Genomic DNA, 19,904 nt, shown 5'->3' with positions numbered 1-19,904 from the left:
AGATTGAGAAAAGCTCTGCTGCTTGTAGCTCTAAATAATTATGAATCTATTCTCTTCTCTCCGGTCCCATTGTTACAGTCTTCACTCATAGACTTAAGATAATCCCATCACCAGAGCGGTTTCTCTGCCATTAGCTTCCCTCTTCCACCCATTCTTCACAAAGTCATTTTTCTAAATTGTATGTCACATACGATGATGGCATTTCTGAAAATTCCTTCAGGTGCTCTTGAGCCCTACTGCAGAGATCCTTTTCAGGGCACACAGTGTTCCAGCCCACCTGTCTCAGCTTTTCCTGTTGCATTCAGCTCTACAACAAACTTCTTGCCCTCCCCAATACCTTTGTGCCTTTGCATATGGTATTTTCTTGCCCATTTTCTGCTCGACTCACCCCTGATTTTCAAATTCAAGACTTAACTCAGTTTTCAGGTCTCCCAGGAAGCCTTCCTTACGTCGTCAGTCTAGGCAAAGAGCCCTTTCCACGTGCTTCTATCACTGTGTGGTTACATCTTTCACAGCCCTTTTAAAGTTCTATCTTCACCTTCCCAGCTTTTTCGACCTTCCACTAGACCATAAACACCTGGGCGGAAAGCCATATATCTTATAAAGCTTTGTATCTGCTACCTGGCCGAGGGCCTAATTCATAGTGGAGAATAAATAAAAAGTCCATTGAATAAATGAATAAATAAATCCTCCATCTTGCTCAATCTTAATTCTCCCTGCCCACTCCCACTACTGACAGTGCAACCTTGTACACATCACTGGTTGATGGGAGGGACTTAACTTGGAAGGTTGCTATCCTAGGAAAGAGAAACCTTCATATTCCCAGAAACAGCAGGTACTTTCCAGTGCTGGCAACGGATTCCCCGGAACTGCTGTTCTGGATTTTTTCTTGCCTGGCGGCTGTTGGGAGCAGGGTGCAGTGAGGATGGGGTAAGAGTGGGCAGTTCTTGTGCAGATTTGCCTTTCTTTCATCCTGGGGCTGACTTGCAGCTCCACACCCATCCATCTCTCAAATTTCACAGATGGTAAAATAGGCCTTTGGAGAGAAAGAACTCTGGCCTGATTCCTTTCCCTCCCACAAATGTCCTTTATTCATAAAATAGGAATAATAATTCCTGTATCTCCCAACTTTATGGAAGCTGAAGCCCTCACGGAAGAAGATGATCTGAGAAATTCTTTGATTTCCTCAGTACAGTTACACCCATGCATCATAATACTTTAAGCCTGGAAGGCATCTTAAAAATAATGTAACAGTCAAATCTAATTTTACAGAGCAACTGACATGAAATCACACAGCTCATCATGATAAAGTTGGGTGGAAAACATATCTTGATGGGCAGCACAGGAAGAAGCAGTAGACCTCAAGATGTCCTGAAAGTTTCTTATCTCAGGGGAAACTCCCAGGTAGGCTTTATGTCAGGGACACAGAAAAATGTTCTCTGAAAGTCATAATATTCGGGCTAGACAGACAAATTCCTGTAAGTGTGGTGTGTCTAGGAACCACAGATGTCACTAATCCTGGTTTGCTCCAGAGTTCTTTTTGTTCACTCCTACCCTCCATCACCATTTGATTGATCTCCTTACCCTGTAATTTCCCCTTCTTGTCACTTACCTGCAGTATCTTTCCCACCTAGGCATGCCTTATTATTTCTGAAGGAAAATATGAATGGAGAGGGGAAAGCTTGGGAGACTGATAGATTTCCTTGGACGCCAAAACAACTCCATACCCTATCTGTCTGGCCCTATGTGGAAACAGCATTGAGTTTCAAGTCCTTTATGCCTACACCCAGGGATAGCCACTTGGAATCCACATGGCAATTGTGAAACAAGAGGAGGAAATGTGGAATTGTCAGAATTTTGCGGGAGAAGGGACTAGGTATAAGGAAAACAAAGATCTTCCTTGTGTTTTAGAGCTGTCAGCTAGAGGAGCACCTGCTTGAGTCTGATGCCATCTGATGGTCCCAGAAGATACTGGATTTTGAACCTAGAGTTCCATGGACTCTTAGGAATTATACTACTACTGCTAAGCATTCACTGGTGCTTACTATGTGCTATTCCTGTGCTAAGTATCTGACACATATCTTCTTACCTTATTTTCAAGATAATTCTCTGTGGTAGGTATTACTATCTCAATTCTAACAAGGAGAAAATGGAGTTTCAGAACAATTTACTAACTTGCTCGGGTAACATAGCTAAGGAAAAGGTGGACTTTGCCCAGTTTTGCAAAACAACTCCTCAAAAGAGTTGCCTATACTCCCTGATTCCACTTATCTTCCTACTATCCTCTTTTACAAATATATATTTATTTATTTAAATAAGCCATATATTAATGTGGTTTAAAATTCTAAAGACACAAAAAAATATACAGAGGAAACCCTCACTCTCAATCCTTCCCCAAGGTTTGCTAATCCCTCTTGCACAGGCAATCTGTGCTTCCAGCTTTGTGTTTATTCTGCCAGAGAAGTTTACTGTGTATTAAGCAAATATGTATATCTTTATTCTTGCTCAGTATTTTTGCAAACAGCAGCTCTCTAAGTTCACTGTTCTGAACTTTATTTTTTAAATTAAAAATATATGGCTATGTAGTATTCTATTTTATGGAAGTTCCATATTTTATTTAGCCTGTTTCCTTTTACTGATGGCTAGTTAGGTTATTGGAAGTCTTTTGCTGTTGCTAGTTAGTCTTGTATAGATATGGTAATGCACATATACAAAAATACGCGTATGATACAATCTTAAAGAGGAGTTGCTGAGTCCAATATATACATTATGAATATTGATATTGCAAAATTGCCTTCATAGATGTTATATTAATTTATCATTCCAGCAGCAACATATGAGTTTATGTTTCTCCATATATATATATATACATTTTTTTTTTTGGTATGTAACAGTTTATTTTCAAGAATGTTTTTTTAAAAAATTGTATCTGCATTGTTAAGGAAATCATCTTATTAAAAGATACTGAAATTAGATTGACTAGCTATGAAACAGTGAATAAAGTACTTAGTTTTAGAAATTAGTTTATTTTTCTTAATACTAAGTGAAAGCATGATTTCAAATTATCTCTGATTTGTTTGAAGTTCTAAAATTCTGAGATTCAATGTAGCTTATTCTAGTATTTCAGTATTCTGGGTATTTCAAGGTTATACATATTATCTTCTGTCGATTGCTTTTTAGTATAATGTTTCAAGAGCAAATTGATTCATGCTTTATGTACATTGCTATAGCTCAAACGTTTCCTTTCTGTTTTCTTTTTTTAAATTTTTTATTATACTTTAAGTTCTAGGGTACATGTGCACAACGTGCAGGTTTGTTACATATGTGTACATGTGCCATGTTGGTGTGCTGCACCCATTAACTCATCATTTACATTAGGTATATCTCCTAATGCTATCCCTCCCCCCTCCCCTCTCCCCACAACAGGCCCCGGTGTGTGATGTTCCCCTTCCTGTGTCCAAGTGATCTCATTGTTCAATTCCCACCTATTAGTGAGAACATGCGATATTTGGTTTTCTGTTCTTGTGATAGTTTGCTGAGAATGATGGTTTCCAGCTGCATCCATGTCCCTACAAAGGACACGAACTCATCCTTTTATATGGCTGCATAGTATTCCATGGTGTATATGTGCCACATTTTCTTAATCCAGCCTGTCACTGATGGACATCTGGGTTGATTCCAAGTCTTTGCTATTGTGGATAGTGCTGCAATAAACATGTGTGCATGTGTCTTTATAGCAGCATGATTTATAATCCTTTGGGTATATCCCCAGTAATGGGAGGGCTGGGTCAAATGGTATTTCTAGTTCTAGATCCTTGAGGAATTGCCACAATGTTTTCCACAATGGTTGAACTAGTTTACAGTCCCACCAACAGTGAAAAAGTGTTCCTATTTCTCCATATCCTCTGCAGCACCTGTTGTTTCCTGATTTTTTAATGATTGCCATTCTAACTGGTGTGAGATGGTATCTCATTGTGGTTTTGATTTGCATTTCTCCAATGGCAAGTGATGATGAGTATTTTTTCATGTGCCTGTTGGATGTATGAATGTCTTATTTTGAGAAGTGTCTGTTCATATCCTTTGCCCACTTTTTGATAGGGTTGTTTGTTTTTTTCTTGTAAATTTGATTGAGTTCTTTAGAGGTTCTGGATATTAGCCCTTGTCAGATGAGTAGATTGCAAAAATTTTCTCCCATTCTGTAGGTTGCCTGTTCACTCTGATGGTAGTTTCTTTTGCTGTGCAGAAGCTCTTTAGTTTAATTAGATCCCATTTGTCAATTTTGGCTTTTGTTGCCGTTGCTTTTGGTGTTTTAGGCATGAAGTCCTTGTCCATGCCTATGTCCTGAAAGGTATTACCTAGGTTTTCTTCTAGGGTTTTTATGGTATTAGGTCTAACATTTAAGTCTCTAATCCATCTTGAATTAATTTTCGTATAAGGAGTAAGGAAAGGATCCAGTTTCAGCTTTCTACCTATGGCTAGCCAATTTTCCCAGCACCATTTATTAAATAGGGAATCCTTTCCCATTTCTTGTTTTTGTCAGGTTTGTCAAAGATCAGATGGCTGTAGATGTGTGGTATTATTTCTGAGGGCTCTGTTCTGTTCCATTGGTCTATATCTCTGTTTTGGTACCAGTACCATGCTGTTTTGGTTACTGTAGCCTTGTAGTATAGTCTGAAGTCAGGTAGCGTGATGCCTCCAGCTTTGTTCTTTTGGCTTAGGATTGTCTTGGCAATGCGGGCTCTTTTTTGGTTCCATATGAACTTTAAAGCAGTTTTTTCCAATTTTGTGAAGAAAGTTGTTGGTAGCTTAATGGGGATGGCATTGAATCTGTAAATTACCTTGGGCAGTATGGACATTTTCACAATATTGATTCTCCCTATCCATGAGCATGGTATGTTCTTCCATTTGTTTGTGTCCTGTTTTATTTCACTGAGCAGTGGTTTGTAGTTCTCCTTGAGGAGGTCCTTTACATCCCTTGTAAGTTGGGTTCCTAGGTATTTTATTCTCTTTGAAGCTATTGTGAATGGGAATTCATTCATGATTTGGCTTTCTGTTTTTTTGTTACTGGTGTATAAGAATGCTTGTGATTTTTGCACATTGATTTTGTATTCTGAGACTTTGCTGAAGTGGCTTATCAGCTTAAGGAGATTTTGGGCTGAGACGATGAGGTTTTCTAAATATACAATCTTGTCATCTGCAAACAGGGACAATTTGATTCTTCTTTTCCTAACTGAATACCCTTTATTTCTTTCTCTTGCCTGATTGCCCTAGCCAGAACTTCCAACACTATGTTGAATAGGAGTGGCAAGAGGGCATCCCTGTCTTGTGCCAGTATTCAAAGGGAATGCTTCCAGTTTTTGCCCATTCAGTATGATATTGGCTGTGGGTTTGTCATAAATAGCTCTTATTATTTGGAGATACGTTCCATCAATACCTAATTTATTGAGAGTTTTTAGCATGAAGGGCTGTTGAATTTTGTCAAAGGCCTTTTCTGCATCTGAGATACTCATGTGGTTTTTGTCTTCGGTTCTGTTTATATGCTGGATTACGTTTATTGATTTGCATATGTTGAACCAACCTTGCATCCCAGGGATGATGCCAACTTGATCATGGTGGATAAACTTTTTGATGTGCTGCTGGATTCAGTTTGCCAGTATTTTATTGAGGATTTTTGCATCGATGTTCATCAGGGATATTGGTCTAAAATTCTCTTTTTTTATTGTATCTCTGTCAGGGTTTGGTATCAGGATGATGTTGGCCTCGTCAAATGAGTAAGGGAGAATTCCCTCTTTTTCTATTGTTTGGAATAGTTTCAGAAGGAATGGTACCAACTCCTCCTTGTACCTCTGGTAGAATTTGGCTGTGAATCTGTCTGGTCCTGGACTTTTTTGGTTGGTAGGCTATTAATTATTGCCTCAATTTCAGAGCCTGTTATTGGTCTATTCAGGGATTCAACTTCTTCTTGGTTCAGTCTTGGGAGAGTGTAAGTGTCCAGGAAATTATCCATTTCTTCTAGGTTTTCTAGTTTATTTGCGTAGAGGTGTTTGTAGTATTCTCTGATGGTAGTTTGTATTTCTGTGGGGTCGGTGGTGATATCCCCTTTATCATTTTTTATTGCGTCTATTTGATTCTTCTCTCTTTTCTTCTTATAGTCTTGCTAGTGATCTATCAATTTTGTTGATCTTTTCAAAAAACCAGCTCCTGGATTCATTGATTTTTTGGAGGGTTTTTTGTGTCTCTATCTCCTTCAGTTCTGCTCTGATCTTAGTTATTTCTTGCCTTCTGCTCGCTTTTGAATGTGTTTGCTCTTGCTTCTCTAGTTCTTTTAATTGTGATGTTAGGGTGTCAATTTTAGATCTTTCCTGCTTTCTCTTGTGGGAATTTAGTGCTATAAATTTCCCTCTGCACACTGCTTTAAATGTGTTCCAGAGATTCTGGTATGTTGTATCTTTGTTCTCATTGGTTTCAAAGAACATCTTTATTTCTGCCTTCATTTCGTTATGTACCCAGTAGTCATTCAGGAGGAGGTCGCTCAGTTTCCATGTAGTTGAGAGGTTTTGATTGAGTTTCTTAGTCCTGAGTTCTAGTTTGATTGCACTGTGGTCTGAGAGACAGTTTGTTATAATTTCTGTTCTTTTACATTTGCTGAGGGGTGCTTCACTTCCAACTATGTGGTCAATTTTGGAATAAATGCGATGTGGTGCTGAGAAGAATGTATATTCTGTTGATTTGGGGTGGAGAGTTCTCTAGATGTCTATTAGGTCTGCTTGGTGCAGAGTTGAGTTCAATTCCTGGATATCCTTGTTAACTTTCTGTCTCATTGATCTGTCTAATGTTGACAGTGGGGTGTTAAAGTCTCCCATTATTATTGTATGGGAGTCTAAATCTCTTTGTAAGTCTCTAAGGACTTGCTTTATGAATCTGGGTGCTCCTGTATTGGGTGCATATATATTTAGGATAGTTAGCTCTTCCTGTTGAATTGATCCCTTTACCATTATGTCTCTTTTGATCTTTGATGGTTTAAAGTCTGTTTTATCAGAGACTAGGATTGCAATCCCTGCTTTTTTTTTTTTTGTTTTCCATTTGCTTGGTAGATCTTCCTCCATCCCTTTATTTTGAGCCTATGTGTGTCTCTGCATGTGAGATGGGTCTCCGGAATACAGCAAACTGATGGGTCTTGACTCATTATCCAATTTGCCAGTCTGTGTCTTTTAATTGGACCATTTAGTCCATTTACATTTAAAGTTAATATTGTTATGTGTGAACTTGATCCTGTCATTATGATATTAGCTGGTTATTTTGCTCACTAGTTGATGCAGTTTCTTCCTAGCATTGATGGACTTTACATTTTGACATGTTTTTGCAATGGCTGTTACCAGTTGTTCCTTTCCATGTTTAGTGCTTCCTTCAGGATCTCTTGTAGGGCAGGCCTGGTAGTGACAAAATCTCTAAGCATTTGCTTGTCTATAAAGGATTTTATTTCTCTTGCACTTATGAAACTTAGTTTGGCTGGACATGAAGTTCTGGGTTGAAAATTCTTCTCTTTAAGAATGTTGGCCGGGCGCGGTGGCTCAAGCCTGTAATCCCAGCACTTTGGGAGGCCGAGACGGGCGGATCACGAGGTCAGGAGATCGAGACCATCCTGGCTAACACGGTGAAACCCCGTCTCTACTAAAAATACAAAAAATATCTAGCCGGGCGAGGTGGCAGGCGCCTGTAGTCCCAGCTACTCGGGAGGCTGAGGCAGGAGAATGGCGTGAACCCGGGAGGCGGAGCTTGCAGTGAGCTGAGATCCGGCACTGCACTCCAGTCCCGGCGACAGAGCGAGACTCCGCCTCAAAAAAAAAAAAAGAATGTTGAATACTGGCCCCCAATCTCTTCTGGCTTGGAGAGTTTCTGCTGAGAGATCTGCTGTTAGTGTGATGGGCTTCCCTTTGTGTGTAACCCAACCTTTCTCTCTGGCTGTCCTTAACATTGTTTACTTCATTTCAACTTTGATGAATCTGACAATTATGTGTCTTGGAGTTGCTCTTCTCGAGGAGTATCTTTGTGGCATTCTCTGTATTTCCTGAATTTGAATGTTGGCCTGCCTTACTAGGTTGGGGAAGTTCTCCTGGATGATATCCTGCAGAGTGTTTTCCAACTTGGTTCCGTTTTCCCTGTCACTTTCAGGCACACCAATCAGATGTAGATTTGGTCTTTTCACATAATCCCATATTTCTTGCAGGCTTTGTTCATTTCTTTTTACTCTACACTTCTCTTCTCACTTCATTTCATTCATTTGATCTTCAGTCACTGATACTCCTTCTTGCAGTTGATCGAGTCAGTTACTGAAGCTTGTGCATTTGTCATGTAGTGCTCGTGTTATGGTTTTCATCTCTATGAGTTCTTTTAAGGTGTTCTCTGCATTGATTATTCTAGTTATCCATTCATGCATTCTTTTTTCAAGGTTTTTAGTTTCTTTGCGCTGGTTATGTAGTTCCTCCTTTAGCTCTGAGAAGTTTGATCGACTGAAGCCTTCTTCTCTCAACTCGTCAAAGTCATTCTCTGTCCAACTTTATTCCGTTGCAGGTGATGAGCTGCGTTCCATTGGATGGGGAGATGTGCTCTGATTTTTTGAATTTCCAGCTTTTCTGCCCTGCTTTTTCCCCATCTTTGTGGTTTTATCTGGCTTTGGTCTTTGATGATGGTGATGTACTGATGGGGTTTTGGTGTGGGTGTCCTTTCTGTTTGTTAGTTTTCCTTCTAACAGTCAGGACCCTCAGCTGTAGATCTGTTGGAGTTTGCTTGAGGTCCACTCCAGACCCTGTTTGCCTGGGTATCAGCAGCAGAGGCTGCAGAAGATAGAATATTGCTGAACAGCGAGTGTTGCTGTCTGATTCTTGCTCTGGAAGCTTCCTCTCAGGGTTGTACCCTGCCATGTGAGGTGTGAGGTGTCGGTCTGCACCTAGTGGTGGATGTCTCCCAGTTAGGCTACTCAGGGGTCAGGGACCCACTTGAGCAGGCAGTCTGTCCGTTCTTAGATCTCAACCTCCATATTGGGAGATCCACTGCTCTCTTCAAAGATGTCAGACAGGGGCATTTATCTCTGCTGAGGTTTCTGCTGCCTTTTGTTTATGCCCTGTCCCCAGAGGTGGAGTCTACAGAGGCAGGCTGGCCTCCTTGAGCTGTGGTGGGCTCCACCCAATTCGAGCTTCCCGGCAACTTTGTTTACCTACTTAAGCCTCAGCAATGGCGGGCACCCCTCCCCTAGCCTCACTGCCGCCTTGCAGTTAGATCTCAGACTGTTGTGCTAACAATGAGGGAGGCTCCGTGGGCGTGGGACCCTCTGGGCCAGGTGTGGGATATAATCTCCTGTTGTGCCATTTGCTAAGACCCTTGGTAAAGCACAGTATTAGGGTGGAAGTTACCCTATTTTCCAGGTGTTGTGTGTCTCAATTTATTTCCACTAGGAAAAGGAATTCCCTTCCCCCTTGCGCTTCCCATGTTAGGCAATGCCTCACCCTGCTTCAGCTCTTGCTGGTTGGGCTGCACCCGTGGATCAGCGCCACCTGTCCGACATGCCCCAGTGAGATGAACCTGGTACCTCAGTTGAAAATGCAGAAATCACCCGTCTTCTGTGTCGCTCACACTGGGAGCTGGAGGCTGGAGCTGTTCCTATTCGGCCATCTTGGGCACGCACCCTGTTTTTTTTTTTTAACCAACAGAGAGTGTTAATTTTTAAAATTTTGACAATCTTCTGGGTGAAAACAGCATTGTATTTTAGTTATCATTTGCTTTTTAATATTATCATGTAAGTAACAGAGATACTAAACCCAGAAGGATAAGGGAGCAAAGATGAGAAAAATAAATACACATATAAACAACAATAAGAAATCTGTCTAAAATATTGGAAAATCAGAATGAGAAATGAAATATGACTGTAACGCTAAAAATCAGTAATAAAAATGACTGTTAAATTTAAAAATAAGGCAGAGCAACCACAAATGACATGAGAATAAGGCAGACAAAGTTAAAGCACCTAAAATCTTTGTCTTGTTTGAAAGGAGGATAGAGATATTGATTACCTTCAGATGCTGCCACATTTGATAAGCATGTTAAAAATGTAAGACTGACTTTTAACTAATGTAATTAGAATTTAAAACTCCTAAATCAGTAGGGGAAAATTAAAGAAGACTTTAAATAAAAGGTTAATCGATTTAATAAAAGTGATGCAAGGAAAACAAAAGAAGCACAGTAAGACATAGTGAATACAAAGCACAATATATTGTAACAGAAACCAATGTAAATAGCACAGTGATCACAAGTATAAATAGCTTAAATGTGGGGGTTAAAGGAAAGTTCTCAGATTAGATTAACAATATCACAAAATCCAGTTACATGCCCTTCATAAGATCACAAAAATCCTAAAAACATGAAAATGTTAAATCAAAACTAGGTAACAGATACACAAAGCAAACACTAACAGGAGACAGAAAGACAGTCTATGTAGTTACAGACATATCTAAATGTATAGTCTAAAACCAAAGGCATTAGTAAAAACAGACAGCCATTACATAATGATAATGAAGTCACCAGAACATTATACTAAAACTGAATTAGTCTGCACCTAGCAATAAAACTACAAAACATGTAAGAAATATAGGAGAATTATAAGAAGAAATTAATTGACAAATTGAAACACATTTCTCAATGATTATAGAATAAGTGGGAAAAGGAATAAGAATATCAAATAAGCTTGTTGATGTTCTTGTCTATAACATCTAGAAGTCAAAATATATTCTTTAAAACTAATAAATCAAGTGCACATATTTACATATTTAAGAGTACATAGGTAGACACACACACACACACACACACACAAAGAGGAAGGGAGAGGATATGAGCTAGTTTTATGATTGTTCATTATAGAAGACTAACAGGAATTGTCTAAAGAAAGAGAGAACTAAGTGTATTATATACAAATAAACTTATCAAAGCAACCTTGAAATATACACCTTCCTTAATATCTGAAAAGCTAAAATTTAAAAAATGCACAATAAAGACATAGTGAAAGATTTTCAAAAATACTCATGTAAACATTATATTTAACTGAAGTTCATATCTCCAAATTAGATTGAATCTATTTGCTGTATGAATAATTATAAACGGGCTTCTTAACTGAACTTTATAAATGAAAATATTTTTAAATTAGATTAAGATAAAAACTATATTTTTGCAATATGCAAAAGACATCTAACATAAAGCCATTCAGAAAGATGTATTCATTACTTTCAACACATAAGATGATGGGCAAAGGCATAACAAGAGAATGCAAACAAAAAGGAAGCAGAGGTCACATTCGTCTTACCAAACAAGATGAAATTCAGACACTCCTCACACACACGTACACACACAAACAAAAAACAAAAAACAACAACAACAAAAAATTGAGTGTGACAGGAAAGGCACTTTATAATGTAAAGTATAAAATTCATATGAATATATGAGACGTATATTTAGATTCTAAATACCAAATAGGTAGCTCTTATAAAGCAGAAGTTAAGGTAGATACAAGGAAAATATTCAGAAATGTACTATCAATAGAACACTTTAATTCCCTTTCCCTAGACTTGACCAGTTAAGTGGACAAAAAAATAGGCCGGGTGTGGTGGTTCATGTCTGTAATCTCAGCATTTTGGTAGGCCAAGGTGGGCGGATCACCTGAGGTCAGGAGTTCGAGACCAGCCTGGCCAACATGGTGAAACCCTGTCTCTACCAAAAGTACAAAAATTAGCTGGGTGTGGTGGCGGGTGCCTGTAATCCCAGCTACTTGGGAGGCTGAGGCAGGAGAATCGCTTGAACCTGGGAGGCAAAGGTTGCAGTGAGCCAGGATCATGCCACCACACTCCAGCCTGGGCAATAGAGTAAGACTCCATTTCAAAAAAAAAAAAAAGTATGAACACAGAAGATAGAAGATATTACTATCAATAAAAAGATAGATATGCTACATCTATATTGAACTTTTACAATTGAAAATAGAGGCCAGGCGCAGTGGCTCACACCTATAATCCCAACACTTTGGGAGGCCGAAGCAGTTGGATTGCTTGAACTCAGGAGTTCGAGACCAATGTGGGCAACAGCGAAAACCTGTCTCTACAAAAAATACAAAAATTAGGCAGGTGTGGTGGCTCGTGCCTGTGGTTCCAACTACTTGGCTGAGGCGGGAGGATCGCTTGGGCCCAGGAGTTCGAGGCTGCAGTGAGCTATGATTGTGCCACTGCACTCCAGCCAGGGCAACAGAGTGAGGCCCTGCCTCTAAAACAAACAAACAAACAAACAAATAAAAATTAAATGGCTCAGTGGCATAGAAGAAACATTTTTAATGAAACAAGTATAATATTGATGTTAAACTAAGACAATGCTCAAAAATAAAAATTGTAGATGAATTTACTTATTGTATTGACACAAAAATCCTAAATACAACGTTTCAAACAGATTCTAGCACAGATTAAAAAACACCCATCAAGATCAAGGTTTTTTTTTTCTTTCTAGAAAACCTTTTGGAAGTTCATGATATTTTGAATTTCAATGGATATTTCCTAGGAATGATGAGTGCAAATGAACGAATATGTGGAACAAAGCATCACCAACATTTATTTTTTTCAGGATGAGGTGATGGACAAAACCATCATAGAGAAATTGAGGCAAATAGTACATATAAAACAATACTTTGGGTGAGTCCACCCATCCCAAAGGTATATCAAAGAAGTGACTGCAGATTGGAGCCCAAGTGTTTGGTTCCTCAGTTTCCAAGTGGATTCTCACTAGGTGGGATCATGAGTTTGCTTTGGACACCCCAAATTCTAGCTATTTATTTTATTTCTCACATCCTTTCCTTCTTTCCCAGCCCCTTCCCTCATGTTACACCTCTTGCTAGTTTGAGATGTCAGTCACCACTGAGAAAGAATTAAACCAGTATTTTGAGCTGGCAAAATTCTTAGCCTAGTACAATTCCTTCAATTAAACTGTAGCTTAACAATAGTGTTCTCTAAAAATATGATTTAATTTTCTATCTAGCAACTCAGAATATTTTCCATAACTCCTCCAGGGCAGAGTGGATTATGTTGGCGTGTTAGGAGGAAGTAGAAGGAAGAAAATGAATTGAGATGTACGTTTTGCTTCCATGTTCAAGTCACCAAAACAGCAGTTGAAGGGATATTTGTGTCAGGCAGTAGGGAGAATAATAATTTTATACCACCCTAAAAAAACAACCACACATACACCCAGATTCTCTCACTTCTCAGAGAATGAGGAAGGAAAGAAAAGAGAGAAGCAAAATATGAACTTGAGTGAAAAATCACAGAGGAGCCTGTAGCTATTTAGGGAGGGCTGCTGGCTGAAGTCAGACAGGAAGAAAAAGATCAAAACACCCTGCCCTATTTTTCAGGTTCATTCAGGTAGAAGACAAAAGCATAAATATGGGAGAAAGGAAGGAAGCCACATCTTTTTCCTCTTGTCTCCCCGGAACTGGACAGTGTGTCTGATAAGCCCAGGCCCTTCTATTGTAGACACTGACACTAAGCACAAAAAATGACTCAAAAACGTTTCTAATGGGGTGAATATGATGCTTCAGTTTATTTAAGATGTACCAGAGGCCGTTGACGAAGGAGAGCCATAGCTTGCTAACTGAAGCTTATTGCTTTCTCTTCTTAGTTCCCATCGCCAGGCTCTATACCATTCCTTGCTTGTGATGTGAGATCACTGATTTCCCTTTGTTAGGTAGGATATGATTTCCTGACAGAGATCTGTCCTAACACCAAATAGCTATGATGAAATTCCTTGGTTATTTTGCCTTTTTGTGTGCCTTATCATTATTGGAATGCTAAAGGTGTAGGAATAAAGTTTCCCTGGGTTCCCAAGAAATACAGTGTGAAGGAAAAAGTACAGCCTAGGGACTTACTAGTTATGTGACCTTTGGTTCATTCTGTACTTACTTCATCTGTAAAAGGGAGATCATGATAGTATCTATTGCAAAGGGTTTTGTGATAATTCTCTCTCTTTCTTTCTCTCTCTTTCTCACACACACACACACAAGCACATATTTATATAGTGCTTAGAAAATAAACTCATAATAAGCAATTGACAAATGTTAGTTATTATTATTATGTAGGCAGATCAGATTTTAGAGTTTGTGAGACTTAGACACATTTACACAGAAGAAAGAGCAGCCCTCCTAACTTTCTGGTCCAGTGCCATATCCTCCATTTTCTCCCCACCCCTTGCCATCTATCAACTCCCTCTCTCCTCTAAATCTAAATACAGGCCCCCATTTGATCCATATTGTCTAGGCCCTTCCTCTCCTCTCCACATGGCCCTTCCTTCAGCTCTGAGGGAAGCTGCAGAAGCCCAGCCATGGTGCTGTCTACAAAGAAGGGGACACACGCCTCTTCCACCCGCTCATGCTGTTACTGCATCTGATCATCTCCGCGCCATGTCCTCATTCACTTAGCCTAAGTTGGGTGTCTGTCTCCATTTCCAAATGCAATAAAACATTTGGGAAAGACTAAGGTAGGTGTGGGCAGGAAGAAGGGAAGAAGTCAGATCCAGTGGCTTGACCACCGTCTGATGCCTCCTTATCCTCAGCTCCACACAAGCCCTCACCAGTGTGAGCTCCACAGCCATGCACCTGGAGGAGAAGCACTCACAACCAGGGTCAAATACCTTGTACTTGGGGTCTACCAGTAAGCCTGTGGCCAGCCTTCCACTTCATGAATCATCACATTTACATGAGAGATGTGGAGAGAGAGGTGTCAGCCTCCTAGCTCCTGTCCTGTAGCAGTTAAGTCAAGTCAGGCCAGGCTGTGGTAACCAACAACCTCCAGGGCTTTCATTAAAGAACAGCTGTTTCTCATTCATAGAGTGTGTTGTAGGTGTGAGTGATTCTCTGGGGCAGCGGCTCTTCCTGGTGACTCAGCTAATTAGACTGCTTTTCTACTGGGATTGTGCTATCTCAACACAAGCCTGTCTTGGTTGACTTGGTAGGGGAGGAGGAGAAGAGTCATGCGCAGGGAGTTAAATTCTTTGACCAGGAACCTTTTGTTCACTTTCCATTGGTAAGAACGAGTCACACAGCTCCAGGAGACTAGGAAGTCTAGTTTCTTGTTTTCCATGGGCCTAGAAATTAGAGGATGAACATTAGTGATGTCTTCTACGTCTTCTCTCTTTTTCTTTACCTGTCATAATCTCCCATGGGGAAGAAATTATTTTTCTGATTGGTCTGATTCAGGCCTCTAACCAAGGCCATGTTTACTAATGGTCGTAGAACAGTAAAAGTTTGCATAATTGCATTTCACCTCTCTTTTCTGAATCCTGCTTAATTAACTTTAAAAACTCACTTACAAACCACTTCTTGCTCTTCTTAGTTATCAAATATATTTTCTTTCAACTCCTTTTTGACAGATCTTGTCTTGTTCTCAGCTGAGTCCATCACAATCATCTAAATGGAACTCCCTCATTCCCCTCTCTCCCCTGCTGATCATCCTGTCTTTGTTCTTTTATCTGAAGAAGTGTATCTTTCTTCCCCCAAGCCTTATGCTCGCTATCTTAGTCCATTTGTGTTACTGTAACAAGATACACGAGACAGGGTAATTTATGAAGAACAGAAATTTATTTCTCACAGTTCTGGAAGTTAGAAGTTCAAGGTCATAGCTCTGGAAGATTTGATGCCTTGGCCATTGACTTGGAAAAAAAAAAATCACTGCAGTGAACTTGTGGTTACCATGATATCCTGGGTTCATTCTTAATGTGCACAGTATAGGCAAATCAGGGCCACATTTCATGCTGAAAGATGATGTGAAATGATGTGTAAACATTGCCCTTTAAATAATAATAACATAGATGGTGAATTACAATTTGCACTTTTGGTTTCATTTGCTTAAAGATAGTGTTTTACTGTCTAGGTTTTACTGAAAGAATACTTAACTAAACACTTCAGTCAAATCATTCCAGTGTAACAGTCCTCACAAGGGGGAAGGCAGAAGGGCAAAAGTGCCAAGGTATTCCCTCCAGCCCTTCTATTTTTATTGATTGACTGACTGATTGATTAAGACAGGGCCTTGCTCTGTTACCCATGCTGGAGTGCAGTGGTGCATTCATGGCTCACTGCAACTTTGAACTTTTGGGCTCAAGCAGTCCTCCTACCTCAGCCTCCAAAGTAGCTAAGACCACAGGTGCATGCCACCATATTTTTTTCTTTAATATTTTAAAATTTTATTTAGACACGGGAGTCTCACTATGTTTTCCAGGTTGGTCTCTAACTCCTGGCCTCAAGCAATCTTCCTCCTCAGCCTCCCAAAGTGCTGGGATTATGGGCATGAGCCATCATCGCTGCTCTCTCTAGCCCTTTTTAAGTCTCTAATCCCATTCAGGAGGCCTCTGCATTCATGACTTAATCACCCCCTAAAGGGCCCACCTTTTGATACTATCACGTTGGTGATTAAGTTGCAGCACATGAATTTTGAGTGACATTCAGACCACAGCATTTTGGAGAAAATTGTCCCTTTCTTTTCTTTTTTATCTTCAATTCCTCTTTTCTACAGATGCCTTCCACTTCACTTGGAACCTTGTTAAGATCTCTCCTGTCTTAAAAATTTCTTTTTCCAGAACACCAGAACTCATTCCTTCTGTCTAACTGTAACTTTGTACTCGTTACCAGTCTCTACCCATTTCTACCTCTGACTCCTCGGCCTCAGGTAACTACTAATGTACTCTTCACTTCGATGAGGTTAACTTTTTTAGATTCCACATAAGAGTGAAATCACGTAATATTGTCCTTCTGTTCTTGGTTTATTTCACTTAACATAGGGCCCTCCAGGTTCACCATGTTGTTGCAAATGACAGGATTTCATGCTTTTTTATGGTTGAATAGTATTCCATCATGTATATATATCACATACTAATTACCCTGCTTTAATCACTACACAATGTATACGTGCGTTGGAACATCATGCTGTGCCCCATAAATATGTACAATCATTACGTGTCAATTTAAAAAACCCAAGAAAAGTATTTTTTCTTGTGTTGCTTTTTCTCAAGTGTATCCCATTTTTCTTTGTTTTCACTTTCAAATTCTTGAAAGACTCTTTTTTTTTTTTTTTTTCTTTTTTTTTTTTTTTATTATACTTTAAGTTCTAGGGTACATGTGCATGACGTTTATATCATGTATAACTCCCCAATGCAATCCCTCCCTCCTCCCCCCTCCCCATGATAGGCCCCAGTGTGTGATGTTCCCCTTCCCGAGTCCAAGTGGTCTCATTGTTCAGTTCCCACCTATGAGTGAGAACATGCGGTGTTGGTTTTCTCTTCTTGTGATAGTTTGCTAAGAATGATGGTTTCCAGCTGCATCCATGTCCCTACAAAGGACGCAAACTCATCCTTTTTGATGGCTGCATAGTATTCCATGGTGTATAGTGCCACATTTTCTTAATCCAGTCTGTCACAGATGGACATTGGGTTGATTCCAAGTCTTTGCTATTGTGAATAGTGCCGCAATAAAAAAAACGTGTGCATGTGTCTTTGTAGTAGAGTAATTTATAATCCTTTGGGTATATACCCAGTAGTGGGATGGCTGGGTCATATGGTACATCTAGTTCTAGATCCTTGAGGAATCGCCATACTGTTTTCCATAATGGTTGAACTAGTTTACAATCCCACAACAGTGTAAAAGTGTTCCTATTTCTCCACATCCTCTCCAACACCTGTTGTTTCCTGACTTCTAATGATTGCCATTCTAACTGGTGTGAGATGGTATCTCATTGTGGTTTTGATTGCATTTCTCTGATGGCCAGTGATGATGAGCATTTTTTCATGTGTCTGTTGGCTGTATGGATGTCTTCTTTTGAGAAATGTCTGTTCATATCCTTTCCCCACTTTTTGATGGGGTTGTTTGCTTTTTTCTTGTATATTTGTTTGAGTTCTTGGTAGATTCTGGATATTAGCCCTTTGTCAGATGAGTAGGTTGCAAAAATTTTTTCCCATTCTGTAGGTTGCTGTTCACTCTGATGGTAGTTTCTTTGGCTGTGCAAAAGCTCTTTAGTTTAATTAGATCCCATGTGTCAATTTTTGCTTTTGCTGCCGTTGCTTTTGGTGTTTTAGACATGAAGTCCTTGCCCATGCCTATGTCCTGAATGGTACTACCTAGATTTTCTTCTAGGGTTTTTATGGTATTAGGTCTAACATTTAAGTCTCTAATCCATCTTGAATTAATCTTCGTATAAGGGGTAAGGAAAGGATCCAGTTTCAGCTTTCTACTTATGGCTAGCCATTTTCCCAGCACCATTTATTAAATAGGGAATCCTTTCCCCATTCTTGTTTCTCTCAGGTTTGTCAAAGATCAGATGGCTGTAGATGTGTGGTATTATTTCTGAGGACTCTGTTCTGTTCCATTGGTCTATATCTCTGTTGTGGTACCAGTACCATGCTGTTTTGGTTACTGTAGCCTTGTAGTATAGTTTGAAGTCAGGTAGCGTGACGCCTCCAGCTTGTCCTTTTGACTTAGGATTGTCTTGGCAATGCGGGCTCTTTTTGGTTCCATATGAACTTTAAAGCCGTTTTTTCCAATTCTGTGAAGAAAGTCATTGGTAGCTTGATGGGGATGGCATTGAATCTATAAATCACCTTGGGCAGTATGGCCATTTTCACGATATTGATTTTCCTATCCATGAGCATGGTATGTTCTTCCATTTGTTTGTGTCCTCTTTGATTTCACTGAGCAGTGGTTTGTAGTTCTCCTTGAAGAGGTCCTTACATCCCTGTAAGCTGGATTCCTAGGTATTTGATTCTCTTTGAAGCAATTGTGAATGGAAGTTGATTCCTGATTTGGCTCTCTGCTTGTCTGTTACTGGTGTATAAGAATGCTTGTGATTTTTGCACATTAATTTTGTATCCTGAGACTTTGCTGAAGTTGCTTATCAGCTTAAGCAGATTTTGGGCTGAGACAATGGGTTTTCTAAATATACAATCATGTCATCTGCAAACAGGGACAATTGACTTCTTCTTTTCTAACTGGATACCCTTGATTTCTTTCTCTTGCCTGATTGCCCTAGCCAGAACTTCCAACACTATGTTGAATAGGAGTGGTGAGAGAGGGCATCCCTGTCTTGTGCCAGTTTTCAAAGGGAATTTTTCCAGTTTTTGCCCATTCAGTATGATATAGCTGTGGGTTTGTCATAAATAGCTCTTATTATTTTGAGGTACGTTCCATCAATACCAAATTTATTGAGCGTTTTTAGCATAAAGGGCTGTTGAATTTTGTCAAAAGCCTTTTCTGCATCTATTGAGATAATCATGTGGTCTTGTCTTTGGTTCTGTTTATATGCTGGATTACGTTTATTGATTTGCGAATGTTGAACAGCCTTGCATCCCAGGGATGAAGCCCACTTGATCATGGTGGATAAGCTTTTTGATGTGCTGCTGAATCCGGTTTGCCAGTATTTTATTGAGGATTTTTGCATCGATGTTCATCAGGGATATTGGTCTAAAATTCTCTCTTTTTGTTGTGTCTCTGCCAGGCTTTGGTATCAGGATGATGTTGGCCTCATAAAAAGAGTTAGGGAGGATTCCTCTTTTTCTATTGATTGAATAGTTTCAGAAGGAATGGTACCAGCTCCACCTTGTACCTCTGGTAGAATTCAGCTGTGAATCCATCTGGTCCTGGACTTTTTTTGGTGGGTAGGCTATTAATTGTTGCCTCAATTTCAGAGCCTGCTATTGGTCTATTCAGGGATTCAACTTCTTCTGGTTTAGTCTTGGGAGAGTGTAAGTGTCCAGGAAATTATCCATTTCTTCTAGATTTTCTAGTTGATTTGCGTAGAGGTTTATAGTATTCTCTGATGGTAGTTTGTATTTCTGTGGGGTCGGTGGTG

The sequence above is a fragment of the Trachypithecus francoisi genome, unplaced genomic scaffold, assembly GCF_009764315.1.
Source record: "Trachypithecus francoisi isolate TF-2019V2 unplaced genomic scaffold, Tfra_2.0 Lachesis_group10, whole genome shotgun sequence".
NCBI classification, from domain to species: Eukaryota; Metazoa; Chordata; class Mammalia; order Primates; family Cercopithecidae; genus Trachypithecus; species Trachypithecus francoisi.
This window is presented reverse-complemented; position numbering follows the sequence as displayed.